Source organism: Phocoena phocoena, chromosome 11 (genome assembly GCF_963924675.1).
Source record: "Phocoena phocoena chromosome 11, mPhoPho1.1, whole genome shotgun sequence".
Classification (NCBI taxonomy): Eukaryota; Metazoa; Chordata; class Mammalia; order Artiodactyla; family Phocoenidae; genus Phocoena; species Phocoena phocoena.
Genome location: NC_089229.1, coordinates 44,007,833 through 44,030,344, shown reverse-complemented (window position 1 = coordinate 44,030,344; position 22,512 = coordinate 44,007,833).

Below are 22,512 nucleotides of genomic sequence, written 5' to 3'. Positions count from 1 at the left end.
TCTCACACGTGCTGGAGGCCAGAAGTCTAACATCAAGGTGTTGGCAAGTTTGGTTTCTTTTGAGGCCTCTCCTTGGCTTGCAGATGGCCACCTTCACATTGTGTCCTCACATGGTCGTTCCTCTGTGTCAATGCACAGGTGTCTCTCCTGAATCTGAATTTCATTTTCTTATAAGGATACCAGTCAGATTGGATTGGGGCTCACCCTAAAGGCCTCATTTTTACTTAATCACTTCTTTAAAAGCTCTGTCTCCAAATGCAGTCACATTTTGAGGTAATAGGGCTTAGGGCTTCAATATCTGAATTTGGGGGTCAGGGAACACAGTTCAGCCCATTAACAGAGGTAGAACTTCCACACTACAAGGGAAAAGGGTATAAAGAAAAAATTTTTTAAATCCTATTAATCTTGAAGAAAGTAGAAAGAATTATATGTTGAAAGAAATAGCAGACAAGAAACTAAATAAATCAGTGAGCATAGTAAATGTGAATAGGTAGAATTTCTCAGTTTATAGGAGGAAAAAGTAACTCAAAATTGGATTGAAAAATATATCATCAAAACACAGAAACTTAAAATAACATACCCAAACCAAACAATACAAAAAGATAAAAATCAAGGAATGGGAACCATGGAAGAACACATTTAATAACATTCAAAGTTAAGAATTAATGTATGGCAAAGAGAAATTAAATGTTAATAAAAAATAAACAAACATATGTGACCAATAAAGAAATGTGAATAGTTGTAGCTAAAAGTGTTTTGAAAGCAAGAAGAGATAAAATTTCAAATACAAGTAGATAGGATAAAAACTTTCATTATAACATAAAATTCACCATGGTAAACACCATCTTATATGGTAAAGTCAAAATAAAGCAAGGTATATAACAATAGCATTGCATGGGCTGATTTCTGCAAAATACTGTACAAAGCAATCTATATAGACAATGTAATCTGAGTTATGATTTATATATAATGCATGGAGAATAGTGCAGAAATATTCACTACCCAACACTGAGAGTTAGGTTCCACTTTTCTTCCTGCCTTATACATTTCTGGTATGTATATTTTTACTGTTTTATGAAATCTCCCTTCTCCCTTCCTCTACAAATGATAATTTATGTAAATTTTTATTGTTTTACAAAATCTCCCTCTACCTTCACACACACACACACACACACACACAAATGATAGCATACTTCTCAAGAATTATGGAGGATTGTCAAAAAAAGAAGTGCTATCTAAATGTGTTTTGAAATCATAGGGTTTTATTATTTCCATGAAGGCACACAATCAGAGCCATCAAAATGTAATTTTTACATGGAATCTCAACATCCTTTTGGCATTTCCATTATTTTCATCCTGGAATGAACCTAAAAACTTCTTTCTCTGACAGTTCCTGCTAAACCATACATATTTGAGGGTGTGCACAATTTTGCACTTTCTATTCCATTTACACAAGTTAAAAGAAAAAGTGGAAGAGAAAGAATAACAAGAAATAGAAAAAATATTCTTCAAACACACACACACACACACACACACACACACACACACACATACTCAATGGAATAATCATATCTATGTAAAATTTAAACTTCAGGCTTACGTAGAACATTAGTTCCTGTATCATCTCCCAGGCTGCATGGACAATTTGATATTGAGCTTCTCTTAAATGTTTCTTAGTATTGAAGAATGAGACAAATGTTGCTTTGAAGAATGTATACCACACTTACACCTACTCTGTAGATAAGTCAACATCATACTATAGCCATCTTTCTCTTTATATAACTTTTGACCCATTTAAAAAAAAAGACTGTGTTTCTGGAATATGCTAATAGCTACCTTATCACATATTTTTAAATTCTATTTAAAATATTAGTGAAAGTAATGTTGGCTCTCAAAAAGAAATATAAGTCTGAAATATTCAGGCAGACCCACATATAGATAATAATTTTCTACATAGCAAAATAAAAACCAAAAGACAAAAAAAACCAGAAAGGCATTGAAGACAGCCTAATATGTATCTGCTAATAATATATATGTAACTAATTTGAATATATTATATACATATATTTTAAAGTTTTTATTGAATTTGTTGCAATATTGCTTTCGTTTTCTGTTTTGGTTTCTTGGCTGTGAGCCATGTGGGATCTTAATTCCCCGACCAGAGATTGAACCCGCACCCCCTGCACTGGAAGGTGAAGTCTTAACCACTGGACTGCCAGGGAAGTCCCATGAATATATTATATTTTAATAAGATTTTAATTTTAGAACAGTGTAGATTCATAAAATAGTGGTAAAGATATCACAAAGGTTTAATACACCCTATAAACCCAGTAACCTCTGTTATTTATATCTCACATTAGTATGGCAAATTAATCACAATTAATGAAATAGTATTGAAACTTCATTATTAACTCAAATTCATACTTTATTCAGAGGTTTTTTTGTTTTGTTTTGTTTTAACAGAGTGTTCTTCTGTGCCAGGATCCCACCGAGGAAAGCACATTATATTTAGTCATCATGTACCCTTAGACTCCCCTTAGATGTAACAGGTTTCAATTTTTTCTTGATTTTGTTGATATTAACAGTTTGAGGAGTATTTACCAGGTATTTTGTAGAATGTCCTTCATTAATGATATTTCCGATATCTTTATCATGATTAGAATGGAGTTATATAGTATTTTGGGAGGAAGATCACAGAGGTGAAGTGCCATTCTCATCATACCACATCAAGGGTATATATTACCAACATTGTTGAGTTTAACCTTGATCAACTGGTTGAGTTAGTGTCTTTCAGGTTTCTCCACTGTAAAATTAATCTGATTTTTTTCTCCTCTTTTCATACTGTACTTTTTGGAAGTCACTATATGCAACCCATATTTAATGAGTTGGAAGTTATGCTCCACCTTCTTGATAGTGAAGTATTTATATAAGTTATTTGGAATTTTTCTATATGGAATATTTGTCTATTCTCTCCCATTTATTAAAAGTATTCAATTATTTTTATATATTAGTATGTATTAATGGATTTTTATATATTTTGTGTTATAATTCATAATTCATTTATAATTCAATAAAATACTGCTTTATTTTTTGTTCAAATTTTTCCAGCTTTGGCTGTTGGGAGTTCTTTAGGTTAACTCTTGTGTCCATCTGACATACTATAATTATTGTAGGGTTTTTTTGAGCACTTCCTTGTTTTTTGGTACTACAAGATGCTCCAGGCTCATCTTGGGTATTTCCTGTCCCAGTTCTAAAAGCAGCTAGTTTTCCAAGGTGTTCTGGTTATTTTTGCTGGAGAATGGTATTAGAAAACAAACTCTTTGTGCTAGGTGTGCTTGTTGCTACTGGGTTGTCTTTGCTCCTAGGCTCTCTCAGCTGAGAGAGCAAGGAAATGTAAGTGTATATACTAACTCATGCATGTATATAAATTTATAAATAATTCCATACATCTGTATTTATATTCAGTGAAAATGAGTTCATATTGATGTTTCAAACTCTAATCCATTACCACATAAATCATGCTAGTCTACTCTCTTTTTTTATCTGTAAATTTCTGTTCCAAAAGTGAGAAGCCTGACCCCCACCATCCACCAATTAATAGTGTTCAATGATAGTGTGCATATGTGTGCCTATATGTGAGTGTATGTGTGTGTTTCAAATTTGTTATGCTATATTTCCATGGGATACAACGTTATCAATGAGAGTACAGTTCTGACTACCACTCCTTTTGCTGCATTAAAATTAATTCAACAAATATTTATTATATTTGTGAATTTTGGGCTGAAATAGTTGAACAAGGTTGCTAGAAACTGGGTCTTCAAGTTTGGATAAAATTCAAGTAATATTAGAAAAGAGTTCTATCTAGCTAGCTAGCTCTTTGTTTCTTGTTCAAGTAAGTAGCTGTTGTTCTGACTAGAATAAAAGAGGCTGTGTAGAATTGCCTGTGAATGCTCTTTGGGAATTATTATCAGAGGTCACTTAAGAACAGTTCCTCGGGCTTCCCTGGTGGTGCAGTGGTTGAGAGTCCGCCTGCCGATGCAGGGGACATGGGTTCGTGCCCCGGTCTGGGAGGATCCCACGTGCCGCGGAGCGGCTGGGCCTGTGAGCCATGGCCGCTGGGCCTGCGCGTCCGGAGCCTGTGCTCCGCAGCGGGAGAGGCCACAGCAGTGAGAGAGTGTACCGCAAAAAAAAAAAAAAAAAAAAGAACAGTTCCTCCCTCTCCAGAAGTGCCTGTTACTTGGCTTTATAACACACCCAACTCCTACAGAGCCCCATAATTTACAGCACTTAACTAACTGTCATACATAATGAGAAGAGATTATTTAATATATCTGACAATAATTCAGCAAGTTGTCAAACTAGATTATCAGCTCCATTAAAATTCAATCAGACAAAAAAAAATTCAATCAGACACAATAAATGAGATGCTTGATTAATTTCACAATATGCTGCCTGTAGTTTGACCTCCTCTGGAGAAAAGAAAAAATTATATGTATCCAGAGAAGATACACACTCACAATTACTTCAGAGAGAAGTTTTATTTTACATGGGAAACCAATAGTACATGTGCCTAGTAGTTTTGTTTTTGAGTTATTTTAAATATTATATTTCTTATCTTAACATGGAATATTCATTGATATCTCTAGATCTGCTGTATATTTCCCTTAAAAAAAGGCTAGATTTCTCATCTATGACACAAGGAAATAAAGCTTGCTTTGTACATCTGTAAAATAAGTGGCTTACATAAATGTGAGGTTTCCTGGCAGAGCCAAATGGGCCACATGGCCTATGTTTTTATAGTGCAAGTAAATTTTTCTGGCTATAAGTATAAATATTTTTCATCTCAAGGAGAAAACAAAAAACAAAAAAAAGAAGTCACAAAGAAAATGGCTTAATTTTTCTGGAGACTGTATGGCCTCATTTTAGGACATTGTTAAGAATTATCAGGGGTTTTTTTGAATTTTTTTTGAGATTTTTTAGCTTACATAAAGTTAGTATGGTGAGATTCTACTCCTGTCATAAAAAGTGAGATAACATCTATCCCTAAATAAAATATTTTCTTTTAGATTCCAAAGAAAAACTCGCTATTATGAGTGTCAGAAGACCAGGGTTTAAATTTAAGCTCTTCCACTTACTGTTTGTTTAAACTTTATCAAATTATTTAATGTTTCTGAGCTTTAGTTTTCTTATCAGTAAATGTATTTAAGTAAACACATCTCACACATTATGCTTGTGAATATTAAACACAATTTTGTACATGAATAAGATTTCTAAATTTTAAAGGGCTATGCAAATGCAAAGTAAAATAATAGCAATAATATTGTCATTGGTCTCATATGGTTCATGAATCATAAACATAATTGTATACTCAAAATATATTTGACAGTGACATAAAGCCATTTACGTCCAAAGAAAACTTAATAAGGATTTTTTTGGTAGCACTTCTCCAATTGTCTTTCTTACATCTCCTATCCCTGCTGGGCAAGACTACAACATTATACCTAATGTCAAATGTTGACATCACACAAAAGTAAAATACTTCCCTTTTGTACAAAAATTTGTATAATAAGAACCAACTTTACATGAGTAACCCCCTTAACATAGACATGCTCCTAAGCATTTTACACAGATTTATGTCTTAAAGATTCATAACCTTACAAATTAATTTCTGCTATATTAATTTACTCCCTTAATTTTACAGATGCAGAAACTGAGGAATAGAGAGATTAAGTGACTTCTTCAAGTCAGTCATCTTCTGAGTGAAAAAGTAAAAAATTAAACAAGAAACCCTGACTCTGGGATCCACAGTATTAAGCAATATACTACACCACCTTTAAAATCTAGATGGAAGTGTGGAACTGAACTCAGATACTCAGATTTTAAGTTTTTTTTTTTATTTCAAAATTCATGTCAGGCTAAATGTCATGCTGTTCCATTAACAGGAAAAAAAAATGCCAGAGCTACAGGAATAACAGCTGAGGGGTTGGGATATATGCTAAAAGCTTACATGACTGTTCTAAAGTAATTCTTATAATATTATGGTTATTTTAGCCTCCTTTGATGAAAAAGGATAAATGTTAAGAATTAAGTAAATCCTTTTAATCATACAGCCAGTGAGTGAGTAGCTGGGATTTGAGCCAATGTTTGTCTTGCATCTAACCACTACATCATCAAAGTAATTTTAAAGATATTTCTTTAAAAAGAGGCAATCATCTCTCCATTACATATTACATTCTACAACCTAAAATAGATTAAATATTTAAAATTTATGATAAAAACAATTTTCAAAGCAAAAATTCTTCTAAAATTTTAAATTTAAGCACTCTGTTTTGAAGGAATCTTAGGAATTTACAATATTTTCTAAAGCATCTGGGCATTATAGGTTGAGATTTAGAGTAGAAAAATTTAGATCCACTATTCTTTCTTCTGCCTAATAGAGAGGAGTGCTGTGAGTAGAGAAAATGAGATCAAATATATGAATACATGATAAATACTTTACAATGACCTAAAGCAATAATTTATTATAACTAAAGAATGAAAGATAGTACGGTTTAACAACGTTTTTGTTAGAAGATTAGGAATCAATTGCTTTCATTAAGAGAAAGCAATGATGTAACTTAACTAAATGCATATTAGTTCAAGAGTAATAAGGTGTTTTCATTGCAACAAAAAGAATAAAATATCTAGGAATAAACCTACCTAAGGATACGAAAGACCTGTATGCAGAAAATTATAAGACACTGATGAAAGAAATTAAAGATGATACAAATAGATGGAGAGATATACCATGTTCTTGGATGGGAAGAATCAACATTGTGAAAATGACTCTACTACCCAAAGCAATCTACAGATTCAATGCAATCCCTATCAAACTACCACTGGCATTTTTCACAGAACTAGAACAAAAAATTTCGCAATTTGTATGGAAACACAAAAGACCCCGAATAGCCAAAGCAATCTTGAGAACGAAAAAAGGAGCTGGAGGAATCAGGCTCCCTGACTTCAGACTATATTACAAAGCAACAGTAATCAAGACAGTATGGTACTGGCACAAAAACAGAAAGATAGATCAGTGGAACAGGATAGAAAGCCCAGAGATAAACCCACGCACATATGGACACCTTATCTTTGATAAAGGAGGCAGGAATGTACAGTGGAGAAAGGACAGCCTCTTCAATAAATGGTGCTGGGAAAACTGGACAGGTACATGTAAAAGTATGAGATTAGATCACTCCCTAACACCATACACAAAAATAAGCTCAAAATGGATTAAAGACCTAAATGTAAGGCCAGAAACTATCAAACTCTTAGAAGAAAACATAGGAAGAACACTCTATGACATAAATCACAGCAAGATCCTTTCTGACCCACCTCCTAGAGTAATGGAAATAAAAACAAAAATAAACAAACGGGACCTAATGAAACTTCAAAGCTTTTGCACAGCAAAGGAAACCATAACCAAGACCAAAAGACAACCCTCAGAATGGGAGAAAACATTTGCAAATGAAGCAACTGACAAAGGATTAATCTCCAAAATTTACAAGCAGCTCATGCAGCTCAATAACAAAAAAACAAACAACCCCATCCAAAAATGGGCAGAAGACCTAAATAGACATTTCTCCAAAGAAGATATACAGAATGCCAACAAACACATGAAAGAATGCTCAACATCATTAATCATTAGAGAAATGCAAATCAAAACTACAATGAGATATCATCTCACACCATCTCACACCAGTCAGAATGGCCATCATCAAAAAATCTAGAAACAATAAATGCTGGAGAGGCTGCTGGTGGGAATGTGAATTGGTTCAGCCACTGTGGAGAACAGTATGGAGGTTCCTTAAAAAACTACAAATAGAATTACCATATGACCCAGCAATCCCACTACTTGGCATATACCCTGAGAAAACCAAAATTCAAAAAGAGTCAGGTACCAAAATGTTCATTGCAGCTCTATTTACAATAGCCAGGACATGGAAACAACCTAAGCGCCCATCATCGGATGAATGGATAAAGAAGATGTGGCACATATACACAATGGAATATTACTCAGCCTTAAAAAGAAATGAAATTGAGCTATTTGTAATGAGATGGATAGACCTAGAGTCTGTCATACAGAGTGAAGTAAGTCAGAAAGAAAAAGACAAATACCGTATGCTAACACATATATATGGAATTTAAGGGAAAAAAATGTCATGAAGAACCTAGGGGTAAGATAGGAATAAAGACGCAGACCTACTGGAGAACGGACTTAAGGATATGGGGAGGGGGAAGGGTGAGTTTTGACAGGGCGAGAGAGAGTCATGGACATATACACACTAACAAACGTAGTAAGGTAGATAGCTGGGGGGAAGCAGCCGCAAGGCACAGGGATATTAGCTCGGTGCTTTGTGACAGCCTGGAAGGGTGGGATGGGGAGAGTGGGAGGGAGGGAGACGCAAGAGGGAAGACATATGGGAACATATGTATATGTATAGCTGATTCACTTTGTTATAAAGCAGAAACTAACACACCATTGTAAAGCAATTATACCCCAATAAAGATGTTAAAAAAAAAATAAAAAATAAAAAATAAAAAAAGAGTAATAAGGTGTTTTAAAAGGTGCATGGAAATTGCCGTTGAGAAATTAATTTGAAATCAGATTCTCAGGCATAGCAACCATATACTCTTTTTTGTTGCGGAGCACAGGCTCCAGACGCAGGCTCAGCGGCCATGGCTCACAGGCCCAGACGCTCCGCGGCATGTGGGATCTTCCCGGACCGGGGCACGAACCCGTGTCCCCTGCATCGGCAGGCGGACTCTCAACTACTGCGCCACCAGTGAAGCCCCATATATTTTTAAGTAGCTCTCCAATAGGGCAAAGAAGTTTTCTGTTGATTTTTTAAAAATAACTACTAAAAATGGTACAAATAAACCTATTTATAAAACAGAAATAGAGTCACAGATGTAGAAAACAAACTTATGGTTACCAAGGGGGAAGGGGGAGAGGAATAAATTGGGAGATTGGCATTGACACTACTATATACACACTACTATATATAAAATAGATAACTAATAAGAACCTACTATGTAGCACAGGGAAGTCTACTCAATACTCTGTAATGACCTATATGCGAACAGAATCTAAAAAAGAGTGGATATATGTATATGTATAACGGAATAACTTTGCTGTACAGCAGAAACTAATGCAACATTGTAAATCAACTATACTCCAATAAAAATTAATTAAAAATAATAAAAATGACTATGTTATTCTGAGAAAAGGGGTTCTAAGATCATACTTAAAATATATGACATATATACACTAATATGTATAAAATAGATAACTAATAAGAACCTGCTGTATAAAAATAAGTAAATAAAATTAAATTTTAAAAAATATATCTTTAGGCTGCCTCTTCTTCAAATAGTGTCTGACTCAGCAGTATCACCCATGGATTACTTTTTTTTCAAGTGAAATAACCAATAAGAAGCATTTATAGTTTGTTCCAAAATCATTCAATGAAAATTCAGCCACGTATTGCTGTATCCTCTGTATCATTCAAGGTTTTTAGTTAAAAACAAATATTGAAATGAAAATAAACAAAACCCAAAACAAACCAACACACACATTCTCTGCCAGCCTCGTGGTATTCTACCAGTCATTATGAAAAGAACATACCCAATTAGTTGTTGTTCCTTGACCCTGGGTTTTCAAATGAGAAATATGCAGAGGAGATTCAGGACTTAAAATTGATGGCCTAGCCTAAAGCAGATCTACCCCAGAAGACCCAAAAAACATGAGAGAACAGTAAATGAGAATTTGGGAGTTGACTGTTATGAAGCATTACTATAGCAGTGGATGGCTCAATTCAGAGAACGTGAAGGAACTATGCTCAAAACAGATACTGTACTAGTCTAGCCAAACATATCTGGGTACCGTGGTTGGGTATTCGCATAGAATGCTAGGAACTACATGCTAGAATCATGATGAATGCTTCCTCAAAGGAGGTAGATACCTCTGCCTACTTCCTAATGAAAAAATCAATTATTCACAGCATCTGCTTAATTATTCTGCACTTTTCTGAACTGAAATCTACTGTAAGACCCCCAGAGATATCCTCACACTAACCCTGGTGTTATGTCTGTGTATGTTAAGTTACATGACAAAGAGAATTTGGCATATAGAATTAAGTTTATGGGCCATAAAATCAGAAAGTTATCCTGGATAATCTAGGTAGATTAAATGTGATTACGACTTTTAAAAGTGGAAGAAAGCTTCAGTCAGAGAGATGAGACTAAAAAAGAGGCAGAAGATTTTTGAAATGTGAGTGGAACTCAACCCACCATCGCTGGATTTGAAAATGGAGGAATGAAACCACAAGCCAAGGAACGCAACAGCTTGTAAATTGCGGACTGCCTGCAGATACCAAGAAAACAGTGACCTTGGTCATTTCCAGTGGTAAGAAACTTAGGTCTGCCAACAATCTGAATAAACAAGAAAGTCAGTACTTTCCCCAGAGTTTCCAGAAAGCAATATAACACTGCTGCCAACCTTGATTTTAACCCTATGGGACTCACACCAGACTCTGACCTACAGAACTGCAAATGAATAATCTTGTGTTATTTTAAGGCACTAAATTTGTGGTGATTTGTTACCACAGGAAACACACACACATACACAAATAAAAACACCAAAAAAAGATTTTATAGGTTTTTTGTAATATGTGCATACTTATATATTATGGCCTATCAACTATGTATTACATTGCTTGACACTCCAGTATCTGAGAAGAGGAAACTAGTGTCTCTTTGCATTCCTCCTCCTCTATGCTTCTCTCTCCTACTCTGAGCATCAGTCTGGTATACCATAAGCTTACACAGTTAGGGTAAGAGGCAGCTTTAGTTTTACTAATAGAATTTTAAATCTCCATTCTTTCACATTTACATTAGCAACAAATTTAAAACATTTACAATCAACTCTATAATTCTAATACAATATTCTATATCTTGCCTATAGGTCATTGTGTAAAAACTGGAAGCCTGAGAATATACATTATTTATAATTCTTTGACAATGCAAATATGATTTACTGCTAAACCAGCAATTCCATCCACCAAGTAGCAGAAAGCCTCTTCAGCAACATATATATTTGAACCGTATATTAATTATTTGCACCAGCGTCAAATGAATTTTCTTTACTTATATTTAATTAATTAAGTGCTTTAACAGATATTTACCAAGTGCTCACTATATAACAGGTATCTATCAGAGAATGAAAGCCATAAGCCACATTTAAATAAAATGTAAAAATTATTTCATGTCTTAATTTACTTTATATTCAAATAATGTATTACTTTTCTGGGTATGTTTTTTTCTGGTTAATCTAATTAAATTTCATTTTCATTTTGGCAGATAAAACATATACCATAGTTACCATATCATTAAGAACTTTCAGTTTTTGATCAGTTTTTGATTACAAAATTCATGGACTTTTCTAACATCTTCTTATCTTTAGGCCTGACATTTATTTCCATTTTAGTATAATGTAAGATTGGTATTTTCTTGGATCCTCTGGAATCTTTCTAGATTCCTCAGATTTCTTAGATTCTCTTTCTTTAGTTCTTTTCTTTCACTGTAGTTTACCTGAAAGTTATTTCTTTCTATCAAAAACCAGAGTTGAAAATAGACTCATGACATGTTTCAACTTTGGGAAACTATCTTCTACTCTTTCTTCAATTATAACTTTCTGCCTTTTTTTTCCCCCAATTTTCTTATTCTGGAATGTCTATTAGTCTTTTGTTGGTCCTCTGATATGGAATATGTTATGTCTCAGATTTCGTCTCATGCTTTGCACCTCTTTTTGTTTAACTCTTCATTCTGAGAGATAGCCTCAATTTTTTTTACTTATAGGGGAGTTTTATTTTTAATATTTATGAATTATTGCTCTCTAATTGCTTTTATCATAAATTTTTGTTCTTGTTTAGCAGAAATATTATCTTCTCATATTCCTCTAATTTTACTGATTAGAATGTTTTGTTTGCTTTTCTTATTTTAATTTTTTAAGAAGCTATAGTCTCCACTCTGAATTTCTTCCACAGTCTGCTTATTCTTCCTAGGTAAATTAAGTTTTTGTACTTATTTTTTCTAAATATCTGCCAATTTTTTGTTGTCGAGTTATATTTATGAATGAAAGCATAGGTTTATTAATTTAGGTAGCTGGCATAGTTTCTTCTGCATAGCTGGCCATTTCTCTGAACCAGAGAACTATATCTATAAGCTTATTTGCAGCAGAAAGATATGTAGAATATGTTTTACTTCAGTGTTCAGGTAGGTTTAGCTTTCTTGCACCAAAAACAGTGACCAATCTATACACCACACAGTATCCTAGGGAGCAGCAGCCACATTCTGGAAACCCAAGCTCAATTTCATAAGAAGGCATTTCCCTAATTTTCTATCTGGAGAAAAAGACATTAATATGCATACTGCAGCGATAGGGGAGGATGGTGAGAGAATTCTGTAAGTATGTGTAAGGTGAATGGTAGTCACTGAAAACAATTTTTAAATTTTTGATAGAGATAATATTTTCCCAATGTGGCTCCTTTTGTTTTTCCTAGAAGAGCAGTAACATTGTGTATGTAGCCTTTGCTGTCTCTTTTTCTTTGAAATATATAAAGAAACTCTGTAAAATTTCTTTCCTTGAAATAAAATTTCTCAAGATATTTTCCTTAATTTTATAGTGAAGGAAAAACATATATGTAAAATACATATATTTATATAAAATTCATATATATTTCTACATGGCAAGAAATGCTATAAAATTGTTATACTGAATATACACAAATATATATACATATATGTATGTATATAAGTAGTCTGTATTATTTATTTCTGGGACTATACTGGCATTTTGGATCAATTCATATTTTGCTGTACAGAACTGTCTCATACTCTGATAGATATATAGAATCTCTGCTTCCCCCCCATTGTATACCTCACTCTTTGTGACTATGACAACCTCTAGCAACCTCACATATTTCCTAATGCCCCTCAAGGGACAGAGAGAGTTCAGATCAATGGCTATACTATATCAACAGCTGGTTTAATCATTTTCCACCAGGCATAATAGTAATAATATACAGTATGTCCTGTCTTTGTCTAACCGCATTTGAAATAATTTGAGTGACTATTCAAATAACTTCTGTTGACTTTGTGTTCCCTGGAGCGACTAGCATGGTATGAGATGACAGTTAGCTTTTAATAAATACATGCTAAGGACTTCCTTGGCAATCCAGTGGTTAAGACCCTGTGCTGCCAATGCAGGGGGCGTGGGTTCAACCCCTGGTCAGTTGGGGAACTAAGATCCCACATGCTGTAAGGCACGTGTCCAGAAAAAAAAAAAAAGTAAATGTAATTAATACATGCTATGTGAGATGGATCCTCATTCTGTTGGGTGTGGGTGTGGCATTGGCATTAGATGTAACTATATTGACTTATCTTTTGCTAAGTAGATTCTGAATGTCAGAAGTAATGGAGACTTGTGTTTGTGTGTTAGTGTGTGTGTGTGTGACTGAGACAGAGAGAGAGAGAAAGAAAGAGAATATGGATGTGTTGTACTAGGTCACTATTGAATTCAGGAAATATATACGTTTTGAAAAATTCTTTAGAAAGATGGCAAAAAAAATTGTGACATTAGTAACAGTATATGCATCTTAATTTTGTTTATAGTGTACAGAAATGCAACAGATTTTTTTTAAGTTAAATTTGTATCCTGCAACTTTACTGAATTGATTGATTAGTTCCAACATATTTTTCTGGTTTCTTTAAGCTTTTCTATATATAAGATCATGCCATCTGCAGAGAGACAATTTTACTTCTTCCTTTTTGATTTGGATGACTTTTCTTTTCTTGCCTAATTGCTCTGACTTCCAGTAGTATGTTGAACAGAAGTGGTTAGAATGGGCATTCTTTTTTCTTTATTCTCCTCTGATTTTATAATTTTAAATAATTCGTATTTGTGTTCACAGATTCTTTCTACTGATTGATCAAATCTGCTGTTGATATACTCCATCGTATTTTTCATTTCATTCATTGTATTCTTCAACTCCAGAATCTGTTTTGTTCTTTTTATGATTTCTATCTCTTCATTGAACTACTCATTTTGTTCTTGTTTTGTTTTCCTGATTTATTTGCAGTTTGGTAGCTTGCTGAGCTTCCTTAAAATAATGACTTTGAATTCTTTGTCAGGAAATTTGTAGATCTCCATTTCTTTGAGATCCGTTACTGGAAAATTGTTATGTTCTCTTAGTGATGTCATATTTTCTTAATTTTTCATGCTCCTTGAAATCTTATGTTGCTGTCTTCACATTTAAAGAAATAGTCATCTCTTCCAGTCATACTGATTCCCTTTGGGAATATAATTACCTTCACCAATCAGGCTAGCTAGAGCTTCTGACCATCTCTCAGGGCTTTTCCATGGATTCACTCCCCCCACCCTCCCCAACACTTATTCCCTCTGGTGCGAGAATTCTTAAATTGTATGCTTTTTTCTCAATCCCCCAAGGCCAGGCTAGGTTCAGAGGCCTTTGGTTTTGCTACGGTAATGCCCTTAAATTCTTAATTTTGTGTGCCTTCTCCCAATCCCAAAGAGTGGGCTGGCTTTCTGCATGTGTTCATGAGCCAACTGCAAAGACTCACTCATTATCCATACTGGTTCATGGAAGTCTGCCATGGGTGGGAGGTGGGATGATAAGTGAGACACTCAGAGCATTTAGGGTTCCTGTAGTCTAGTTGGGGGGGTCTATAGGCAAAGTGTCCCAAGCAGTTTGTGGTCAGGTTCCCTGACTGGATCCATGATGTGTTTAGTAGGATCCACAGCCCTTAGATGTTTTCCAAGCCTGGTTACTCCCAGTCTCTCACAATCCACAGCCATGCTACTCATGGCTTGCCTCATTATTGCTGGTGAGGAAAGAAAGAAGTGGATTCTTGGCCAGCATCCCATATGTCTGGGAAGCTGAGTTCTCACTAGCTACTCTCGCTTTCCCCCATGGGAGAAATCACTGGCTGAGGTTGTGTCTCTTGACACTGAGCTGTGCTGCTGTGGAAGGAGGGATGATGTGGATAAAGTGAATCTGTTCTTCTTATCCTCTTCAATGTGTCTGTTCTCTGATTTTTTTTTTTTTCCCCATCAGTGTGCTGGAACTTCTCTTCTGAGCTCCCAGACTCCCACAAAGGTACACTTGTCTGTGGGTGGTAGTCTAAGTCAATTCTCTATGAGGGAATGACAGCAGAAAACTCATATTCCACCATCTTGCTGATGACATTTCTCCATCAAAACAACATTTCTTATTAATATTTAGTTTGCTATACTTCCTATAAGCATGAGCTTTATCTAACTTGTCTTTCTGTTCCATGGTAGGCAATGATATTTTCTTAGCAAATTACATCATAGGCAGGCAGATGATATAATGTGATGGGTAGGAGTTGTGAGGTGCTCTAGCACTTGGGCTCTAATAATTTCTGCATGAAATTCTTGCAAGATGAAGAGAAGAGGGTCTTTCAGCTCCACAAACTAGGAGAGAAAATACCCTTCTCCAGCTTGGTGTAGAAGTTCTTGGTTCAGGTCTCTGAGTATAATTTTTAAATTATTTCTTATAGTTAAAAAGTTAAATTTCTCTTGATAACAAATATATTCAATGAAACAATTGGGGAATTCAGAAACTACTCAACCAAAGGAGACCATATTTTCACTTCCATATACACCTAGAGAAGTGTACAAGCTTCATAAAATAGTCCCTTGAGTCTCACTTTTCTTTGTCTAGTTTATAAATTGAAATGAGATGATGCAAATGGGATTTTAAACATTTATAAAACTTATAAGTGATGGACCATATTTCGGTTCTGAAACAGAAGTTACCAGATTTGCATTTTTGTGTCGTGTATTCCACATGCCAGGAAGTTTTATTTTAGCCAAATTACTTAGCATATTTTCTTAATTATCAATGACATATTTTTTATTTTTAAAATTTTTCTGAAGGGAATATGTGTTATATAATTTAAAACTGCATTTTATGTGATAGTATTTAGGTCTTGTTTTCATCAAAGCTATAATTTAATTATAGTCCTCTTGAAAAATCCAAGGCATCTTAGATTCAGAAAATATGTTACACCATTCATTGTTTTCACAGATATTTATTCAGTGTCTGTTCAGATCTAGACTATGTATAGGTACCAGATATGTAACAACTGATAAGACAAAGATGATCTCTGGTCACTGTGGTAGAGAAAAATAAATATACAGTATATTTTGCGGTACGCGGGACTCTCACTGCTGTGGCCTCTCCCGTTGCGGAGCACAAGCTCCGGACGTGCAGGCTCAGCGGCCACCGGCTCACGGGCCCAGCCGCTCCGCGGCATGTGGGATCTTCCCGGACCGGGGCACGAACCTGCGTCCCCTGCATCGGCAGGCGGACTCTCAACCACTGTGCCACCAGGGAAGCCCTACAGTATATTTTGAAATTCTTTATTAAACAATATATACAGGACTGAATTTTTTTAAAAATCAGTTTTTATATCATTACAACTGTGATCCCTATTGTAATGACATCGTTTCTTTTCTCTCTCTCTCTTCCACATGGATAAAGCCAAGAAATCAAGGACTGGTTCAGACGAGCTGCTTTCCCATACCAGGTTGTTGAAACCAAAGCTGAGACCACCCCCTTGATAGTCCAAGAAGAAGGGTGCAGCTGCGGTAATTTTCACCCAAACCAGAGACTTAAAACTCTGGTAATTCTTTATATTTGAGTGCTTTATTTCTATATGTCCTATTTAAAGAATCAATTCTGATTGTTCTCACTTCACTTAATTTTTTTAATCTAGCATTCATATATGGAAATTTTAATTTGAAAGATCCTATAAGAGCGATTGGGTGCTGTTCGCACTTTAACCAAATTGACCTGAGATTCCAAGGTGTCTTACTTTTGTGATACAACTCTCTCAGTTTTTACATTTTGATACACTCCACCACATTCTTTACAATATACTTACCTATAGCCCCAGAATGGTTGGCTCTTAGCAATCTTTTATGATACCAGTCCAGCCTCCTTTCTCTTTTACGGTGAATTCCCCTTTAGAAGCTACTTATCATCCTGGCTCATTTCTCCAGATCATAACAATGCACCAGATATGTTCTAATGAAATTGAATCTCAAAAGTGGTGTGGTAGAAGTGTTGAAATTTTTTCTCCCAGGGCATTCATTGACCCTTATGCAGATTGGGCCACCTCATCCCGGTAATCTTAAAATTCTCTGTCAATGAGGGAGAAGCAAGGGCAGGCTTCTGCATTCCAGCCTTTCTCGAGAATAATGGAGGCTCTAATATAAGTGTGATAGCAAAATTTGTAACTACTCTTGTGGCACAGGCACTGACTTACAAAAATAGTATCTAGTGCAAAACTTGTGACTTAATGGCTGATCTGTCTAGTCTACATTTCTCACATATGCATAACTGAAAGCTATCATTCAAATAATTCTTTCCAGGATGATTATGCTACTAGAAATTAGAATATCCTTGAAATGTTTAAATGTCAATTTCTCTCTCTAAAAATGACAAAAAACTAATAAATAGCTATTTTATGAACTCTCCCCTCAACACAAGTAAAAGTACATTCGGTAGTAGAAGGTACTTTGGGTAGAAATAAAAGAAAGAGCTATTCTGGTCATACCACTTCAGGAAATGATTTGTGAAGGAACTGATGTCACATGAGTAAGGAAAAATGAATTGAGCATAACCATGAGGAGCCAGGAATGGGGAATTGTTACAAATATCATACACAAACACCACAAAGTGAGAGGCCAGGGGATGTCAGACAGCTAACATCAACTGAATCTGGCAAAGGTACAGAGTTCAGGGAGTGCAATTATTGAAAAATGATGCTAGAATTATCAAAAGGTTCAGATTATAAAAGCCCTTGGATTTAATGATATGGTTTTCAATTTTATTATGAAATGAATGAAAAAGGTGAAATATCTTAAACATAAGAAAAGACAGGATTAAATTTGATTTTTTAGAAACTTAGCTTTATAATATAAGAGCAGGCTAGATGTTATACAAGAATGGAGACAATGAGATAAACTTAGGAGGCTGTTTATGTTTTTATGGTATGTCTTCAGGCTGAAGGTCTTTCTGAGGTTTGTCTACGATGAACGACTCCAGAGTTGTGATTTTTGGAAAGTGCCTGACTTCCTAAACCAATGTGGTAATCTGTGCAAGTAATTCTTTTTTTTTTAACACCTTTATTAGAGTATAATTGCTTTATAATGGTGTGTTAGTTTCTGCTTTATAACAAAGTGAATCAGCTATACATATACATATATTCCTGTACCTCCTCCCTCTTGCATCTCTCTCCCTCCCACCCTCCCTATCCCACCCCTCTAGGTGGTCACAAAGCACCAAGCTGATCTCCCTGTGCTATGCAGCTGCTTCCCACTAGCTATCTATTTTATGTTTGGTAGTGTATATATGTCCATGCCACTCTCTCACTTCGTCCCAGCTTACCCTTCCCCCTCCCCGTGCCCTCAAGTCCATTCTCTACATCTGCGTCTTTATTCCTGTCCTGCCCCTATGTTCTTCAGAACCACTTTGTTTTTCTTTAGTGCAAGTAATTCTGATTAAAGCAGAGGAATGGAAAAGACCCCCTTCCTTTTTCCTCAACTACCGTATTTATATCAGGCTTACTCGCTGTGTGTATTGTACATGTTACAAACTTACTTTGTAAGGTAAAATATTATTTTTGTTAATAACAAATAAGCAAAAGAAGCTTAACACTCTTTGCAGCAAAGCAAAAGTATGATCACAGGCTGGGAATGATTAAGGGATTGGGGAATAGATAATAAAGCCTATCAAATAACTCAGCTCTTAAATAGAGGTGAGTTAAGATGATCAGAGGAAATCAATATAATGTTGCCATCTGTAATACAAGCTTTTCTAAAGTCAACAGTCCACTTCTTTGGGGAGTCAAAATTATTTCATTTTAGTTTCATCACATTAATTACAATCAAAGGTGGATTCTGTATCCATCTTTATTACCATATCTCTTTCTACCTTTCCTGGGCCTGGCTCATGAATTATACTAATAAATAAAATATTGAGAACACAGTCTCAGCACATCAGGAGGTCTGCCTATGTGGAAAGATAGGGGAGTCCTGGTCAAAATCAGAACTGTTGTGGAGATAACTTATGTGAAGGTGATAGACTGATGATTGTGTAGGGCATGGGTACCATAAATTTGGGTGCATGATGTTAGAATCTGCAATAGTCTAGAAAATATAAAACTGAATGATAGCCAAGATTTTGTCATTATTTTGAAAAAATTTTAAGCTGGGCATATCAGGAGATTTTTTTTTTATCCTAACATTGCTACTACCAGCTCTACAATCTTTTTTGTGACAATGTACTTACTATAAAAGGAGGAATTTAGAGTAAATATCACCTATAATCCTTCAACCCCTGAATCATGTGAATATGTATTGTAGTTTAGGGAAAATATATTTATTTTTAAGGCTTCAGATATGTATTTTTATATAAATATTTAGGTAGACTAAAAGCATAGATATAAAAAAGCATATACATAATAAAGAAAAAATGTTCCAAATGAATGACAGAGAAACACAATAAGAATATACATAACTATCAGGAAAATATACAATGGACATATAAAGGCATGGTGATGTTAGATACAGGAATCTATACACCGTCAGGAGTTGCAGCATGTTTAGGATAAAACTATAAAATATATGACTATTAGGGTTAATGAAAATCTATGAATGAGATAATCTTATACTTTTTTAATAACAGTTTATAGTAAATCCAGGCCTTATCATTTTTAGATAATATTGATCACCATCTAAAACTGCTCAATTTTCATCTTTATTTTGGAAATGCATGACAATGTATGGATATATAAAGAATAAAGAAAATAACTAATAAATGAATGAATAAATAAAGAAGAAAGAAAATAAAACTAATGACATCAGAAACCCAGGTTCCTTTGAATATTACTGTGTCAACTTAACTACCCTCATTGTGATGCAGGAGGGTATATGTCACAGCTCCAGGCTCCTAACCAAGAAAAGTATCCAATCAATGAAGAATTAATTACACCTTTCCCCACCATATTAATCTCTTTATACTAAAAAAAAATCCCCAAATCGTCTCACCAGGCTTGCTCTCAGAAAACTTTTTGGATTGCACTGCATCATTGGCTCAGATATAAACAAATCACTGTTAAGGAAAACGGCAGTTGTTATGACTGGTTCCCTATGGTTGTTTAGAAAAGGGAGGATTGCCCAAATATAATCATGAGATTACACCACCAAGGAAGGAAGGAAGCGATCGCCACCCACAGCCAGTTTATCACAGAGCCATGTGCCAGCCTGTCTTTAGTATCTCAGGCCAGCAGATGAATTATTAAAAATTAAATAGAAGACAATTTCTGCTCTTTAAAAATGTAAGATCTTTGGGGCAAATCAAAATGTACATAAGAATACAAAAGTATATGCAGAGACAATACATATATGAACCAACTTAACAGTAAAAAGCAGCCACCAAAATATCTAGTACATTAAATAAATTAATTTTATCAATATATTTTGTTTAAGCCACTATTTCCAAAATGTTTTTATTTCAACATGTAATTAGATTTTTAAAATATTGCTGATATATCTTACTTTCTTTTCATACTAAGTCTTTGAAATTCAGTGTCTATTTACACTTAAAGCACATCTCAACTTCAACTATTCACTTGAAGCATTTAAAGCACATTTCAATTTCAAGTGTTCAATAGACACATGTAGCTAATGGCTACAATACTGGAGAGACCAGCAAATCTTTCTGGGAACTACAGCTTTTGTAACAACACACCAATTTGATCTCTCTCTTCAATTCTCAGGAAATTGTGTGTAAGCATTAAGAATGATTCAGGTATATTCAGGAGAATTTAACAAAGGGTCTTTTACTCCTAGAAGAGAATATAAGCAAAACATTCTCTGACATAAATTGTACCAATGTTTTCTTAGGTCAGTCTCCCAAGACAACAGAAATAAGAGGAAAAATAGACAAATGGGACCTAATCAAACTTGTAGGCTTTTGCACAGTGAAGGAAACCATAAACAAAATGAAAAGACAACCTACAGATTGAGAGAGAATATTTGCAAATGATGTGACTGACAAGGGCTTAATTTCCAAAACATACAAACAGCTCATACAACTCAACAATGAAAAACTAAACCACCCAATCAAAAAATGGGGAGAAGACTTAAATAGACATTTCTCCAAAGAAGACATACAGATGGCCAATAGGCACATTAAAAATGCTCAGCATCACTAATTATTAGAGAAATGCAAATCAAAACTACAATGAGGTACCACCTCACACTGGTCAGAATGGCCATCATTAAAAAGTCTATAAACAACAAATGCTGGAGAGGGTATGGAGAAAAGGGGACCCTCTTATACTGTGATGGGAATGTAAATTGGTGCAGTCACTAGAGAAAACAGTATGGGGGATCCTCAAAAAACTAAAAATGGAGTTGCCATATGATCCAGTAATCCCACTCCTGGGAATATACCAGACAAAACTGTAATTTGAAAAGATATATGTACTCCTATGTTCATAGCAACACTATTTACAATAGCCAAGACATAGAAACAGCCTAAATGTCCATCAACAAATAAATGGATAAAGAAGATGTGTTTTATACACACACACACACAAAGGAATATTACTCAACCATCAAAAAGAATGAAATAATGCCATTTTCAGCAACATGGATGGACCTAGAGACTATCATACTAAGTGAAGTAAGTCAGAAAGAGAAAGACAAATACCATACAATATCACTTGTGTGTGGAATCTAAAATACAGCCCAAATCAACATATCTATAAAATAAGAACAGACTCATAGACATAGAGAACAGACTTGTGGTTGCCAGGGGAAGGGGGTAGGGGAGGGAAGGATTGAGAGTTTGGGATTAGCAGAGGCAAACATATATAGGATGGATAAACAACAAGTTCCTACTGTATAGGGAACTATATTCAATATCCTGTGACAAACAATAATGGAAAAGAATATGAAAAAGCATATGTATATGCATAACTGAGTCACTTTGCTGTACAGCAGAAATCAACACAACATTGTAAATTAACTATACATCAATAAAATTTAAATAAAATAAAATAACTTTAATGGTCTATGTGGGAGTCACATGGGAGGTGTGTTCCCTCCCAGAGCTCTTCACTGCCATCCTCAAAGCAGGTTAGTGCAGGGAGGTAGGGCAGAGTTAGTTCCAGTTTTCTCCCAGAAAGGGTTTAGGGGGTCCCAGCCAGCCCTGGGAATGATTCCCTCAGCACCTACTTCTGACCTGAGTGATCTTAGACAAACTATTTCATCTTTACAGGTGTCTGTCACTTAATGTGTAAAATAAGGATAATAATCTAGCCTAGTAACACTGTTATCAAATTACTATCAACATG